Below are 16,008 nucleotides of genomic sequence, written 5' to 3'. Positions count from 1 at the left end.
GGTCTTCCCCCTGCCCCATGCCAAAAGGAAAGCCAGCTGGGTTTCTCCTCCTAAAAGCCCCCCTACCCTTCCCCCTGTTTCCTGCTTCCTGCTCCCCTCTCCCTACCCCCACTCAATCCCACTTCAGGACAGAGGAGTGCGTGCTGGAAATGCTTGTTGGAGCAATGTGGGAGTGTGCCTTATGACCCTCCAGTGCTCTGCTCGTAACTCTCCATGCTCCTCCAAGCCTGGCTTGCTGAAGAGTGGGGAAGCAGCCCTGACACCTCTGCTGCCCCCCCATGGCCCCAGCCATCTGCCCAGCTTCATCAACGGCACGGCACATTTCAAAGGCAGAAGCTTACATCTAGAGGTGCCGAACAGTGGGACAGCTGCAAGAGCCGGGCCAGGCCTCTCCACCGTCTGACTCATCAATGGGGGCACTTCTGTTGGGCCAGATGCCACCCCCCACACTGGGCTTTTGTGCTCAGCGCTCAGCTGGGGGAGGGGAGCACTTCCCCACGCCACCCCCTTTTTTCTCTTGGCCCCACAACGAAGGAGAAGGAGGGCCAGGTTTTGGGGATAGCCCCCACTCTGCAAGATTGGCCCCACGGTTCTCACCAGTCCTCTTTGCTGGTGCCAACAGCAAATGTACCGCAACGAACATTTGCGGTATGTTGCCGCACAAAGTGCAAGGGTGCAAGGGTGCTTCACTCCCGCACTAAGGCTCTGCCCAACACCACCGCCACGACAGGACAGCAGCTCTTTCATTCTTCTGTGACAGGGTGACAGGGAGCCGCAGCAAAGGGGTGAAAGAGCCGCATGGGTCACATTGTGGCTCTGCATTGTAATGGGCTTCAGGAGGAAGATGGGACCCCATCTCCCTCATTGTGAAGTGCACTCAATCAATTCCAACTTCATGAGATCTTTTTCTTTTGCGAGAAGTTGGAATTGATTGAGTGAAACACAATGGAGAAACATGATTGGAGCTGGGCTGGGGTGATGGCATGCATGCCCACAGACAAGGCTCTGTGTGCCACATCTGGCACACGTGCCATAGGTTCACCATCATGGATCTATAGGATCTGAAAATAAATAGCCAGATTACCATCTCATGCATTCAAATTTGACACCTGAACATTTTATAGCAGTCAGTAACTATTGTTATGGCATACTGCCAGAGAGCTTTAGCCATAAAAAAAATGCTAAACTATTATAGTTTGCAATTCTAATTACACAAATGTGTACCGGTATGTTAGAACTGATTAATACTATGATCCTAAGCATGCATCCTGAAAAGTATGACACAACAAATCAACTGAGATCATTTATAAAGAAATGTGTTTTATATTAGAATATGATGGAGAGAGTTTAAGAAGAAAAATGTCATGCTTATTAAGTAAGTAGTAACATTAAGACAACTGAATTATCCCTTTAATAAAAGACGATATTTAAAATTTCACATAGCTTTGCTTGTTAATATTCAAATGAATAAAAATAATTTTAATTAAAGTAATTCATAATTCACCATAAAGTAATTTTAATTCACCATAATTCAATAGATTTAATAGTCCAATTTAATGGTCCACTTTACTATTAGCTCTTATTTGAAAGGATATCAGCAATGAATGTTTGCTATTTTCCAGTTAGTTTCACATGCCTAAATAAGCTTGTACTTCCAACTCTGTAAGAATGAAATTTAAGGTATGAGCTAGAACAGGGCTGTCAAACTCGTGGCCTGCGGGCCAGATGCATCACACGCTGGCCATGCCTGGTTTAGCGAAGGGGGAAAAAGTCCAAATATATCATGTGATACTGCCGTGATACCACGAGTTTGACATCCCTGAGCTAGAAAATACATTACTGCCTATATACAGTTAGTCAACTATTCAGGCTGCTTCGGACATAGGAATAAATGCACAATTCAAAAATGCTATAAGAAAGTCATAGTCCTTGATGTTTGCTGAATAATTCCCAATTAAACCTACAGAAGACAACATGATTTACATTCACATTTAATCCTATAGAAGGTAAGAGGAAGTATAGAAACAATCTAATGCAGGGGTGTCAAACTCACAGCCTGCAGGCCAGATGGCTCCACCCTCACCCAGTTTAGAAAAGGGGAAAAAAGTCCCGATACATCATGTGCTGCCACCATGATGCCGCAAGTTTGACACCCCTGGTCTAATGCATGACAAACATCCTCTAAATAGTAGCCAATGAACTGCTGAGATTAGCCCGCAACATCTAAAGAACTCTAACCCAAATGAAAAAAACAACAACACTTGAGGTGACATAACAGATTTGTTTCCAAGCCAGGAACAAATAGTGCAGGCAATTGCTTGAATCAGAGTCAGGTTTATTCCAAGAGCACAATACAGGTAGTCCTTGAATTACTTTCATTTCTAATATACAGCAAGCAATTCGGATTTCTTGGATAAATCCAGATTTGTTGGGACTAATTACATTTGATCTTTTGTTTATCCCTGTGAATAAAAGACTGTTACTACCCTGATATAAAAAGGGGTTTTGATTTACTCATGAGTAAACATCACTACTTGAGAAGGCTGGGTCAGAACACATATCAAGAGAGATCTTGTTTGTGAAATTACTCTTTTCAGATACTTTAGAATAGAAAATAATGGAACTTTTGCATATATTTGTTGGTTTATATACCAATCTTACAACTACAACTGGGATCAGAATTTATGTTGCTACGCAAAGTAGTTAAATAGATTGTGCCCAATTTTATGAACTTTTTGCCACAGTTGTTAAGTGTCCTGCTTTCCCCATTGATTTTGCTTGTTGGAAGCCAGCTAAGAAGATTGCAAATGGCAATCACATGATCCTGGGATGCTGCAATCAAAAATGCATACTGGTTGCAAGCACCCATGTGGTTATGGGAATGCTGCAACAATTGTGATGACCAGTTGTAAGTCACTTTTTTCAGTGCAATTGTAACTTTGAACAGTTGCTAAATTAATGGTTGCATATTGAGGACTATCTGTATAAAAAAATCAGCTGTGGGGGGTGATTTTCTAAGAGTTCTTTATTTAGGAAAATCTTGGCCTTGTTCCTTGAAAGCACATAAAGGTGCTATTTCTATGAACTTTCTTAAAAGTGCACATAATTGGCATGCTGAAAAACAGCACTTTTGTAGTCAGGCACTCTCCTGAGTTATGGTGTTCTTGTTTAGGATTTGTTGATTAAAATAGTAATCTTTCTGGAAAAAGGAGACAGATTTCTTTTTTCTTATTAGATCAAAGAGATCTCAGGTTAAGTTTTCAGACAGAGATGAATACTCACCTGATTACATTACTGTTTTCAGATGATTTTTTATCTTTGATAGAGCTTATTCTAATATCTAATTTTGAACCTTTTGTCCTGCTTACAGCAGGAAGAATGTGTGATGGGAAACCTTTCATATCTTTCCTAGACCATGTTTTATTCAGGAACTGAAAGTGATATGCCCAGTACTATCTCCTTCCATTTTTCCTCACTCTCGAAACTCTGAGATATTTGGGCCAAAAATGAATGACTAGGCCAAACTCACTCAGTAACTTTCCCTTGTATTAATTCAATGCATTAGTCACTATATCACACTCACTAATATTCAACTTTAGGTCACTATGTCTTGATTAAGTAGTATTCATCTTTGAGACTCTCTTTGGATTTCAATTTGGAATTTTTAATTTGGAATTTGCCAGACATATGTATCCTATGAAACACTTGACACAATTTGGGAACTCCTCTTTTTGAGATGCTACAACCGGTCACTCCCAAACCCCTACTATTTATTTCCCAAGGAGGGGCTGGCTATCGTTTGCCTCTCCCTGAGAGCTGGCTTTCCTTTGCTCTCCTTTCTTTTCCTCTTTGTGCATACACACATCTGGGATGGGCCCCATCTGTTCCTCCCCTTTATCAAATTCATTATGAGATGCCATGCATCCTCGACTCTAGGTGGCACAGGGGACAACTCCATTACTTAATCAAGTGGAAGGGCTACCCTCTATCGGAGGTGCCCTGGGTAAAGAGCAGAAATATCCAAGCTGATCGCCTCATAGCCAGGTTCCATGAAAAGAACCCAACCAAGCCCGGGGGTGGGGGGTGGGGGCAATTACACCCTTAAAAGATATACCTGTACTCAAATGGTTTTTGCTCTGTACAGGTTGTCTTCAGGAAGTGAGGGAGGCAGAATGTCAACTTGTGAAGCTTTCCTGACCTGCTCCTGAGTTGCCATAGGCAGGGGGATGGGAAATCACACCTCACAGCTGCACTGAGGAATTCACATCTCAGTCAAAAGAAAACACATCCTAGCCAGCCAAAGTCAAGGCCATCTCCACCGAGATCTGCAACGGCTGGAGGGAGAGACTTCTATGACAAGCGAAATTGCTTCATTGGGGAATGTGACACACATTTGGGGAGGGGGCAACAGGGTCAGAGGCAAGGTGCAAACTGGGTGAAGTCAGAGCTGACTTCACCTAGGTCCGTGATGGTGAACCTATGGCACGTGTGCCACAGGTGGCATGCATAGACATATCAGTGGGCATGCCAGCTCAGCTCTGGCGCACATGCGCGTGCCAACCAGCTGATTTTCAGGCCTTCTGGACCCACCAGAAGTAGGGAAACAGGCTGTTTTCTGCCTCCAGAGGGCCTGGGGGGTGGGGAAGGCCCGTTTTTTCTTTCTCACCTGGCTCCAGATCCTAGAGAGGCTCTGGAGGCTGGGGACAGCAAAAAACATCACTTCCTGTCCAACTGGAAGTTGGGAAATGGGCTGTTTTGGGCCTCTGGAGGGCCTCTGAGGGGGTGGGAAAGGCTGTTTTCGCCCTTCCCAGATGCATAGAGAGGATCTGGAGCCAGGTGAGAAAGAAAAATGGACCTACCGGGCCATCACGTGCCATCGTGTGCCAGAAGCGGGGGGGATGGGGGGTTCGTGGGCACATGCGCAGGGCGGGGCACATAGAATTATGGGTGTGGGCATCTGTGTGCGTAAACCTCCCCTGCCTCCCCTTCTGGCACACAATGGCAAAAAGGTTACCCATCACTGACCTAAGTCGTGCCAACTTGGCACTCCTAATAAACAACTGGATTTTTCTTGCACAATGGCTTGAGGCTCCTGATTTTATTAGGGCATTGGTCGGAACCCTGACATTCCTTGGATGAAAATCCTAAAGTGGAAAACAACTCAGGAAAGCAAAGGCTCAGAATGAATAAAGACTTGTAACAAAAGTCAAAGATAATGAAAAAAGTTTCTTCCAACATATAAATAACAAGAAAAAAATCAAGGAAACAGTCAGTCAACTAAAGAGAGAAGACAACAAGGAAGTAACAGGCAGCAGAGAAAAAGCAGAGCTTCTTAACTCATTTTTTGCAATGGTCTTCACACAAAATGAAACTATAGCCCAACCTACTGAAAACATAACTGTAAAAGACAGACTATAAATACAAGTTAAAATAAGGAAAAATGGTAAGAGAACACCTGTCTGATCTTGATGAATATAAATCACCGGGACCTGACATTACATCCCAGAGTTCTAAAGGAGTTGGTAGATGTCATCTCAGAACCATTGTACCACATCTTTCAAAATTCCTGGAGCACCAGGGAACTACCAGAGAACTGTAAAAGATCTGATGTGGTTCCCCTCTCAAAAAAGGGGGAAAAAACAGATCCAGGAAACCACAAACCAATCAGCCTAAGATCAATACCTGGGAAGATACTGGAAAAGATAATAAAAAAACAGATCTGCCAACAGCTAGAAACTAATAAAGTAATATCTAGAAGTCAGCATTGGTTTGTTAAAAAGAGAACATGCCAAACCAATCTTATTTCATTCTTCAACATTGTGACTAAATTAGTAGACCAGTGAAATACTGTGGACATAGTATACTTAGACTTCAGCAAGTTATTCAACAAAATAGACCACAACGTACTTCTTGGTAAACTAGAAAAAAGTGGGATAGATTGCATCACCATCAGATGGCTCTGTAACTGGCTGACAAACCGTACTCAACGAGTAGTCCTTAATGGTACTATGTCTACATGGAGGGAATTAAGCAGTGGGGTACCACAAGGTTCTGTCTTAGGTCCAGTATTCGTCAGTATCTTCATAAATGACTTACATGAGGGAATAGAAGGGGAATTTACCAAATTTGCAGATGACACTAAGCTGGCAGGAATAGCAAACACCATAGATGATAGGCTCAAGATCCAGATGGATCTTGACAGACTTGAACACTGGGCCCTATCTAACAAAATGAAATTCGATGTAGAGAAAAGTAAAGTCTTACACTTAGGCAACAAAAATCAAAAGTACACACATAGACTGAATGAAACCAGGCTTAATAGCAATAACTGTGAAGGGGTCTTGGAGTCTTAGTGGACAACCAAGTTAACAGTATGCAGTGGCAGCCAAAAAAGCCAATGCAATCCTAAATTGCATTTTTTTTTAATTTTGATTTATATGCCGCCCTTCTCCTGAGACTCAGGGCGGCTTACAATGCGTTAAGCAATAGCCTTCATACTTTTGTATATTTTATACAAAGTCAGCTTATTGCCCCCACAAACTGGGTCCTCATTTCACCTACCTTAGAAAGGATGGAAGGCTGAGTCAACCTTGAGCCTTGGAGAAATTCGAACCAGCAGTAATTGCAGGCAGCTGTGTTAATAACAGGGTGCTTAGACCACTGTACCATCAAGGCTCTTTTAACATTAACAGAGGAGTTCAATCAAAATCAAGTGAAGTACTAATACCACTCTATAAAGCCTTAGTAAGACCACTCGTACAATACTTTATCCAGTTTTGGTCACCACACTAGGGGCGGGTTTCAAAACCCGTTGCTACCTGTTTGCTTGTGGGTGTGCGCATGTCGCTTCTGTGCATGCGCAGAAGCATCCAGGCAGGTGGGCAAAGTCTCTCGCCGCCACCACCAGTTCGTCTGTCCCGGGGCGAACTGGTAGCAACCCACCACTGCACCACGCTATAAAAAAGATGTTGAGACTCTAGAAAGAGTGCAGAGAAGAGCAACAAAGATGTTTAAGGGACTGGAGGCTAAAATATATGTTTTAGAAATGTTACAGGCATGATTAGTCTAGTGAAGAGAAGGACCAGGGGAGATATGATAGCAGTATTCCAATATTTGAGGGGCTGTCACAGAGTGCAGGGGCTCAACCTATTTTCCAAAGGACCTGGATGCCAGACAAGGAATAATGGATGGAAATGATTATTGAGAGATTCAACCTAGACATAAGAAGACATTTTCTGGCAGTGAGAACAATCAACCAATGGAACAGCTTGCCTTCAGAAGGTGTGGGAGCTTCATCACTGGAGGTTTTCAAGAAGAGGCTGGACTGTCATCTTTTAGAAATAGTGTAGCATTTCCTGCTTGGATGGGGGTTTGGACTAGAAGACCTACAAAGTCCCTTCCAACTCTATTAATCTGTTAAATCTTTTAACATTTAACCATTTTCCTATAAATCTACTAATATACTCTATTACAGTATCTTAAAAAAGATACTAAATGATCACTTGACCATAATCATATTGGTGAATGAGCCCTCAAATTTCTTAAACTTCCAACATAAAAAAATATATACAATACTTATCCTTTCAAATACATATTTGGAAAGTCAATACACCTAAATACAATTTTATGTATAAACCTTAACCTCAAGTCTGTAGTTATTATTTTAACATTTGTGAAGATCTAAAGTCTAGATCAGTGACGGTCTTCCCCACAAAGCCCCCGGAGGCCCTCTGGAAGCCGGAAACAGCCTTTTCCCGACTTCTGCTGGGCCTGGAAGGCCCGAAAATCATATGGCCAGTGCAGGCATGCATGCTGGAGCTGAGCTAGGGCAACGCTTGCGTGCCCACAGATATGGCTCCATGTGCCCCCTGTGGCACGCGTGTCATAGATTCACCATCACGGGTCTAGATAGAATATATATCTCCCCCACCTTTTTTATTTTTTAAAATAAAAAAATGAGGAATAAAGGACAAACTACTCTTTTCAAATTAGAATGGTCCTTATAATCAGGCTTTTGTTGGCCATCAAAATGCAAAAAATAAATAGAATATAATTACAAGTACCATATTTTTCAGAATATAAGGCACACTTTTTCCCCCCTAAAAGGGGGTGAAAATTTAGGTGCATCTTATACACCGAATGTAGCCCTGTCCACCCACTGGCCCCCACCCTTTGGCCTGTGCTTTGCAACAGTTATCCCCTTGCAAGCAAACAGCAAGAAAAAAAAGCTCCTTTCAGCTTCAGCACAGGCTAATTAGCACAAGTTGATTGGATCGGTGTCCCGACTCTTAGCTGATTTGCTCTCAGCTGTTTTGAGCAGGCTCTGCTGCTGGCTGCAAAGAGGTAAATTGCTGGAGCAGATTTGTTTTTTCCTTGGGCTAATCAAGCTATACTGAAAACGAAAATGAAAGTAAAGCAGTCTGTTTGCTGTTTGTTGCAATGCCTCAGAATTGCTCAGAGGCAGAGGCAGAGGCACAGGGAGATTTCTTTTTCTTCTTTTTCCTCACCAAAAAAGGTAGGTACAAACAATGGGAAATTTAGGGCAGAAGAAGAGAGTTCAAGATTTTAAAACACAAAAGAAAAAAGGAGAAAGAAAAAGGCAAAAATAAAAATGGGAAGGGAGAAAAAGAAAAAGAAATGAAAAAGAAAGATGTTATACATATTTAGAATTGAAATATGAATAGTAGTAAGTGTTGGATGCTTATCCTACAGTTAGGTAGGTAATATATAGAAAACTATGTTCTGTAACTTTAACTCCTACAAGATGACTAATTGGCTGTGCTAAGCAGACATAAAAGAAGGCAGGAAGTTCATTCACTTCTGCTCCTGCTATTAGAAGGTTGAACTGCTGAAAGGAACTGTGTCTGTGTTACTGAAGAGAATTGGAATTGTAAGCAAACTATGTTTTTGTGTTGAACCGTGATTATTTGAAGAAGTGTTATATTTGTTTTGAGAAGCCAAGTTTGTTTTTTTACTACAAGTAAAGACTGTTTATTTTTCTTTAAACGTTCAGAATCTGTGGGTATCTGTGTGTTTTGCTAAGCAACGTATCTATTCGCTGTCTGGTCCGTTGCACCACTTTGCAGAGGGCAGTTTTACCCTCAACAGTAAAAAATAAATGGGAAATCATGATTGTAAAAATGAAATGAATAATAATTGGAATATTTGTCTTTGTATTTTTGAAATCTAGACAATGATAAGTTTTTATTTTTTTATTTTTTTTATAAATATGAATAAGTATAAACTGTAACAACTGAAATACCTTTAATGGTATATGGTGGTGAAAGTAAAAAGGATTAAGTTGTAGCTTGGATAACAGCTAGAACATTTTAAAATTTAATTAGGGAAATTGTAACAATTGAAATATTTTTAATTATATATTGTGATGAAAGTAGAAATGATTAAGCTGTGATTTGGAGGATTATATGGGCAAAACTATTTGGGTTATTGGGAGAGTTTAAGATGTGAAAATGAGTAACATAAGAGGAAAGCTCTATTTAACTAGGGAATTGTAATAATTGAGATACTATTAATTGTATATTGTGTTGAAAGCAGAAATGGTTAAGTTGTGGTTTGGAGGAATATATGGGGGAAATTATTTGATTTATTATTATTGGTAAATATAATTAATTGATTTGTAAGAAATTGGGTTGCATGGAAATAATTGGAACAGTCATGTTCATATTGATTAATATACCAAAAAAGTTATAGTTATATAGTTATATAACTAATTGATTTATATTAAAATGTTGAATTTGTATTAAACAATTGTAATATTACATAATTAACCAATGTGAGGATGGATATAAAAATAGATGACAATGGGAAGGGGCTTCATATAGAATAGAAGGGAAAAATTGAATTTGATTAAGATTGGAGATGAGGATGAAGGATAATATTGGTTTTTTAAAAAATAGATGAGGAATAAATATGGCAAAAAAGAAATATAGAAATTGTAAATTTAATTAAAATGACTAAACACTGTTTAAATTTGTGAACCGGCCAAATACTCTGTTCGAAGAAAATACATTGTATGTTTGTATGTGTGTTTGTCTAAAAAATAAAAAAAAACTTTTTATAAAAAAAACAACCCAAAAAAGGTAGGTGCGTCTTATACTCTGAAAAATACAGTAATATGATTATTAACGTTGAAAGTTTCTATACTTAAGAACAAATTAGAGCTTATAAAAGCTTTATAAAAATTCTTTTAATTCTAAATTTATACAGGTTTACTTTATTTGTTAACACATTTAACCAAGTTCATTGGATGTCTCATTCATTTATCAAAGAAGAAATAATCTAATCCATATCCTTTCACATTGGTTTATCATTAGCTTGACACTGTTATATGAATTGTAATTGATATTACAAGTAGTATCTAGTAAATAGCTACATGAAATGTCATCAAAACAGATTCAGCAAACTCACCAAAACAACTTCATTTATTTCATGAACGAGGTAACAAGGAATATTTGTCATGTTAAAAGTGATAATATGACACAAATATCACTTTTTAACTTCAAATTTCAGTTCTTATTTAAAGTTTGCACATTTTCCAAATGTTTACAAATCTTTTAAAATGTTTTTGTCTTCTTCACAGTATTGCAAATATTTTTTTCAAAGTTGATTGTGTAGTTTCTAAAACTAAAAAAAAAAATGATTGTAGAACTTTTGCTCTTTACATTTTCATATTAGCCTTTTCTGCTTCTTACAAACAAAAGCTGCAAGTTAATATTTTAGAATTAGCTAAAAACTAACCGTTTTTAAATATAGTTTCATCATACTCTCAAATTGTGCATTGTATGGTATTTTGTGAGATAAATATTTCCATACTAGTTTACAGGGCAGAGGAAGACTTTCACCATCAAACATATATTGTAGACATATCCATATAGACATAATTATTTGGAAGGCACCATATGCACTGATTATTCATCATGTTATAGTTAGTAAACAAATGTATGTTATGTTAGTATACAACTGTACACCTTTTTATATGTCAGCTCAGAAATATGCTTTCTAGAATAATGTTAGCAAACTTTTTCATACTATACTGCTAATAATTCATAAAAATAGATGATTCATAAACACAAAATATATAGATAATAATAATTTGGTGCTACACAAAATAACAGTGCACAACCCTTCATTCTGTTATCTTGCCATATGCTTTCCATTTACTTAACTTCTAATATAATAAAATGGAAAAAGTGGTTTGCAACCCTTCCTTTCCTTACCTTGTCTTGTACATTCCATTTCCTTAGTTTCTGATATCATCAAGCAAACAAAATTTGGTTTGCAGGTGCTTCCCAAACTAGAAAACTAATCCAGCCTGAATATAGTAATAAAACTATAGAATATAGTAATAAACATAAATTTACGTGGCTTAGGTATCATATGAAATAGAACATCACCAAAAAGTTAGATGATAAAAAACAAGCAAATACAGCATTTGTTTGTTTATCCAACCCTGTGACATGGGTTGGACTGAGAGAGGAGTGAGCGGCCCAAAGTCACTCAGTCAGGCTTTATGTCTAAGGTCAGACTAGAACTCATGATCTCTTGGTTGGTTCAAATGAATTCTGGTTTATTGCATGCTAACACTCGCTACAAGAATCTGAATTACTAACAACTCAAGGTGGGCTGGACTTAAATCTCTTGTGAGCATGAAAAGACTCAGAACTGATGATGCACTTGACTCCTCCCTCAACCTCAATCATCTCCTACATTATGTACAAAAATCTATATTCATATTCTAGACTAAATATAAAGGCTTTCAAATTTCTGCAAATCCACTTTGGAACTATATTAGGAACTAATATAGTTCCAACTATATTATATTATATTATATTATATTATATTATATTATATTATATTATATTATATTATATTATATTATATTATATTATATTATATTATATTATATTATATTATATTATATTATATTATATTATATTATATTATATTATATTATATTATATTAATATATTACAATACAATACAATACAATACAATACAATACAATACAATACAATATAATATAATATAATATAATATAATATAATATAATTAATAATATAATTATATTATATTATATTATATTATATTATATTATATTATATTATATTACATTACATTACATTACATTACATTACATTATATGGAACTATAGTTGGAACTATAGTTTCAACTATATCAGTTGAAATCCTATAAATAATTCTTGACATATGACCAGTGACCAGTCAGTTAACAACCATTCAAAATTACCACAGGGCTGGTTTACAGCCCATAAAGTATTTTACAACTGGTTGCAGCAGCCCACAATCGTGACTTTTTTTTTTTTTTTTTTGCTGTTTTCCAGGAAATCACACTCATTTGGAAGAATGGGTTCATACTTAAAGAGTGTAGCATTCACTTAACAACCTCTGATTTGCTTAATGACTGCCACAAAAAACTTGTATAACATGACTTACAATCGTTTTACAACTGGAAATCCAGTCCCAATTGCAATTGTAAGCTGAGGACTATATGTACATGCAATATAGTATGAATGCAGCTCAAGAGATACTGTAAAACATTATGCAGAGATACATCTGACTCTAAATTTCATCTGTGTAGTTCAGCTCTGAAATTCATTTGATATTACCATAACATCTTTCTTTAAGTCTTCAAGGGAGGGGGGACACAAAGAAAATAGAGAGTCCACCAGCTGATGTGATATTACTAAAATTGTCAGTTCTGATCATTTTCCCCCATAAGAGCTTTCATTTTCCTGACTGAAAATTTAATGGGTACACATCGCTCAGTTCTAGCTTTCATGACATTTTCTAGTGTTTAAAGGGATTTTTCTCCCTTACAGATTGCAGAGGGAGTCTATTTCACTGAATTTCTAATTCATATTAGTAGCTATGCATTTAGTGAGAGGCATAGAGCAAGAATAGATTTTAGAAATGAACAAGTTGCATCATGCAATAGATTTCCATGACAGATAGAATAAAAACAAGCACAAAATGTTTCTCGGATGACATCAGCTTTAAGTCACAATATAAGGGCTTAGAACAAATGGAAAAGAAGAGTTATTGTAAAAAACAGATATGAAATATTCAGCTACAATTTAGATGCAATATTTTTAGTTACAGCATTTTACCTTACTGTATCCAGACAATTAAAACAACAACATATAAAAATAATTTGCCAAAATAGGTTCCAAAATTATGCACTGATAATTTACTTACAATAGAAACACCAATGCTCCAACAATGTGATAATTTGTGTCATATCCTCCTGGCTACTTTACAACTGTATAAGATTTAAACCACTAACCAATAACCTAAGATTTGGGGCTTCTAAAATAAATACTAGGGTTGTAATAGAAAATAATAGGCAAATAACTGCTTCACAAAACCAAGGTGACAATGCATGAATTAAACAAAAAGTGAAACTATTAGTGTAAGACTATTTGGTTGACACAATCTAGTTATTTATAGTTTTATAAATGGGCCACAGAAAAATATAAAGCTTTTACTGGTTGAGAATAATTAATGAATAAGTACACCTAATAATTCTATTATATCCTAATTATATTTTAAAGAGCCTGACATTGTCTTAATGATTAAGAAAAACTATTGTATGGCTACAATAAATATCAATTTACATCTCAAAAGATTCTCTTGCTATTCATTTTGATTTTGTAGTTACTGTAAGGAAAATGCACATATACATTTGGGTTTAAACAAAAAAGTAAATGAGAGTAGCGTAGGTGCATTTAAAAACAGTTTTGGGAAAAGATATTCATCACAAAATGTACTATGCTAGTAATGATGTTTAAAAGAAATTGGGAACAAAAATATCAAGAAAAAAAGCAACAATGATTATGATGTCAGCCGAGCCACGGACAATTACAGAATTTAGCATGTTCTTTATTAAAAGCTGCTTCCCTACGAAACTTTTCAGAATACTTACTATAATACCATTATTTTTTTATTCTTGATACTTATACAAAACCAAAAAGAGATGCTATTTTACGTAATTCAAAATTATTAAAAAATGATAGCTACAAGTTACATTAAAAAAATTACAAATTAAAGGACAGTATAAATTATTAAGGACAAAGTACATTTGATCCTTCACTATCCTTAAAATTCAAATAAGTAGTTGAAAAGTGTTAACATTAAGATTATTTCTACTCCCTGTGGTCCAATTTCCGATAACACATTAATGCAGAGTGTGGCTGAAAGGTAAAAGAATCAGCAAATACCACATGCTTATTAAAAAAGAAATTCCCCCAAGAATATTATTCATATTAAATTAAGATTAAGAATTAAATAAAAATTGCATACAGATCTAAATACAAAAGTTAATAAGAAGCTCTAATCTCAAAAATATTCTGAACTTGCAGTTCACTAAAATAGTGAATAAATAGGCTAAGTGGAAAATGAACTATTGCTGTTAAAATAAGAGTCTCCTTGATGTATTACAAAAGAAGGAACTACAGGAGGAATAAGGGTAAAATGAAATATTCTTCCGTAAGAGGATTCCACCAAACAGGATCCAAGGGGACTTCAAAGCATCTTGCAGACTGGAATTGCTGGCTTGTATGTTCCTCCCCACCTTCTTTTCCAACTACAGTAAGATTTGCAATTAGATAGTAAATAATAGATTTCAAACAGATCTTTGACCATTCTACTAATTATTGATAAACCCTACACTGTTCATTATAATCAAAACCTTTAATCTGGATCTTCAGATTTCAAATGCAAAAGCATCCCACTTATTGCTCAGGGCTCCTGCATCAGAATGGGAGATGTAAAATACAGCTGAATGGCATTAAGCAACCGTTCTGAATGACTTTTCTCCCACACACATGCTCTCTTCCTTACCTTGCATCATATATATAATATCTGCTAAATGTCCAGAATTATTTTATTTCATAGCATCCAGCACAGCATTCGCACAATGCTTTACCATTGCTAGTGTGAAGAGAAAGAGCTGCTAGGATGCTGAATGGCACATCAGCCAACTTTGTATGTGTTGCAAAGGTTTTGTGGAAGATCTGGACTGAAACTCTTCTGAAGTATGGATTGGATTCAACTTAAAATACAGATGGAATCACAGGAAACAGCAGAAAACCTTCATATTTGTAATAAAAAATAACTTCTAAAGATAGTTCCTTATCTGACAACAGTCCGGAACAAAGGAAGACTTAGAATTTTATATAAACCAAATTATAATAAGATGAAGGAAATAAAACTATAAAAAGAAAAAGAACCATGGCACAAATATGGTGTTTGTTTTAATCTCTGTGCAATTAAATTTGATATAACCAATGTTTAGTTACTTTTTGTGTATCTTTATGTCTCTATTTTTAAAAGGATATCCCTCAGATATTATAGTTGTAACATAGAAACAACAGAAATGTTACACATCATGGTTCACCTTATATTCATATTTTAATTGAATTCAGATATGATTTATTATTTCACCTAACATGTCATAGAATTTCCATCTAGATGACTTAATTATTAAGTAGAAAGCCAATCACGTTTTATACAAATTAAATTGATATACCATTTTTATTTCCATGATATCAGAAAAAGTGCTATGCTAAAGCATTCCCAGGGCTTTAAGTATCCCTTCTATTTAAATATTATATTTAAATTTCTTATAAATATCTACCATTGTAACACTGTCTAGAATCACACTGAGTATCTCTTTCAAAAAAAAAACCAGGAATTTCGGGAATATTGAAATGAAATGACCCATGGTTCTGATTTATGCACATGGAAGTTGAGAAATCAAAATATTTTCATAAAGCAATATTCAGCAATATTCAATTTCATTGACATGGAATGTAACTCATTTATCTTCTTCATCCCTATTGATTGGTATAATAATAACTTCAAAAAAGAAAAGGGGAAAAAACTAATTCTGAAAGATAGAAATAAGTCCGACAAAGAGTGTTAGTTGTTTAAAATAAAGCATCACACAGATACTTTATTTCATTAAAGG

The 16,008-nt window shown here is 36.3% G+C and overlaps 1 protein-coding gene across 4 annotated transcripts in view; it reads right to left on the bottom strand.

Annotated features, from left to right (window-relative positions):
- The window catches only part of DMD (dystrophin), a 2,041,544-nt gene that overhangs the window by 939,604 nt on the left and 1,085,932 nt on the right, over positions 1–16,008 (bottom strand). The window contains exon 1 of one of the 4 annotated variants that reach the window (XM_087871308.1): positions 14,880–15,027. The exons of the other annotated variants lie outside the window; for them this stretch is intronic. The gene's annotated coding sequence lies outside the window, so the exon portion shown is untranslated. Of the gene's footprint in view, positions 1–14,879; positions 15,028–16,008 lie in introns of those variants that run through there. 4 annotated transcript variants of the gene reach the window in all.

This window comes from Pantherophis guttatus, chromosome 5 (genome assembly GCF_059756535.1).
Source record: "Pantherophis guttatus breed Tessera chromosome 5, ASM5975653v1, whole genome shotgun sequence".
In the NCBI taxonomy this organism is placed as follows: Eukaryota; Metazoa; Chordata; class Lepidosauria; order Squamata; family Colubridae; genus Pantherophis; species Pantherophis guttatus.
The sequence above is the reverse complement of the archived record's forward strand: the minus strand, read 5'-3'. Positions and strand labels throughout refer to the sequence as shown.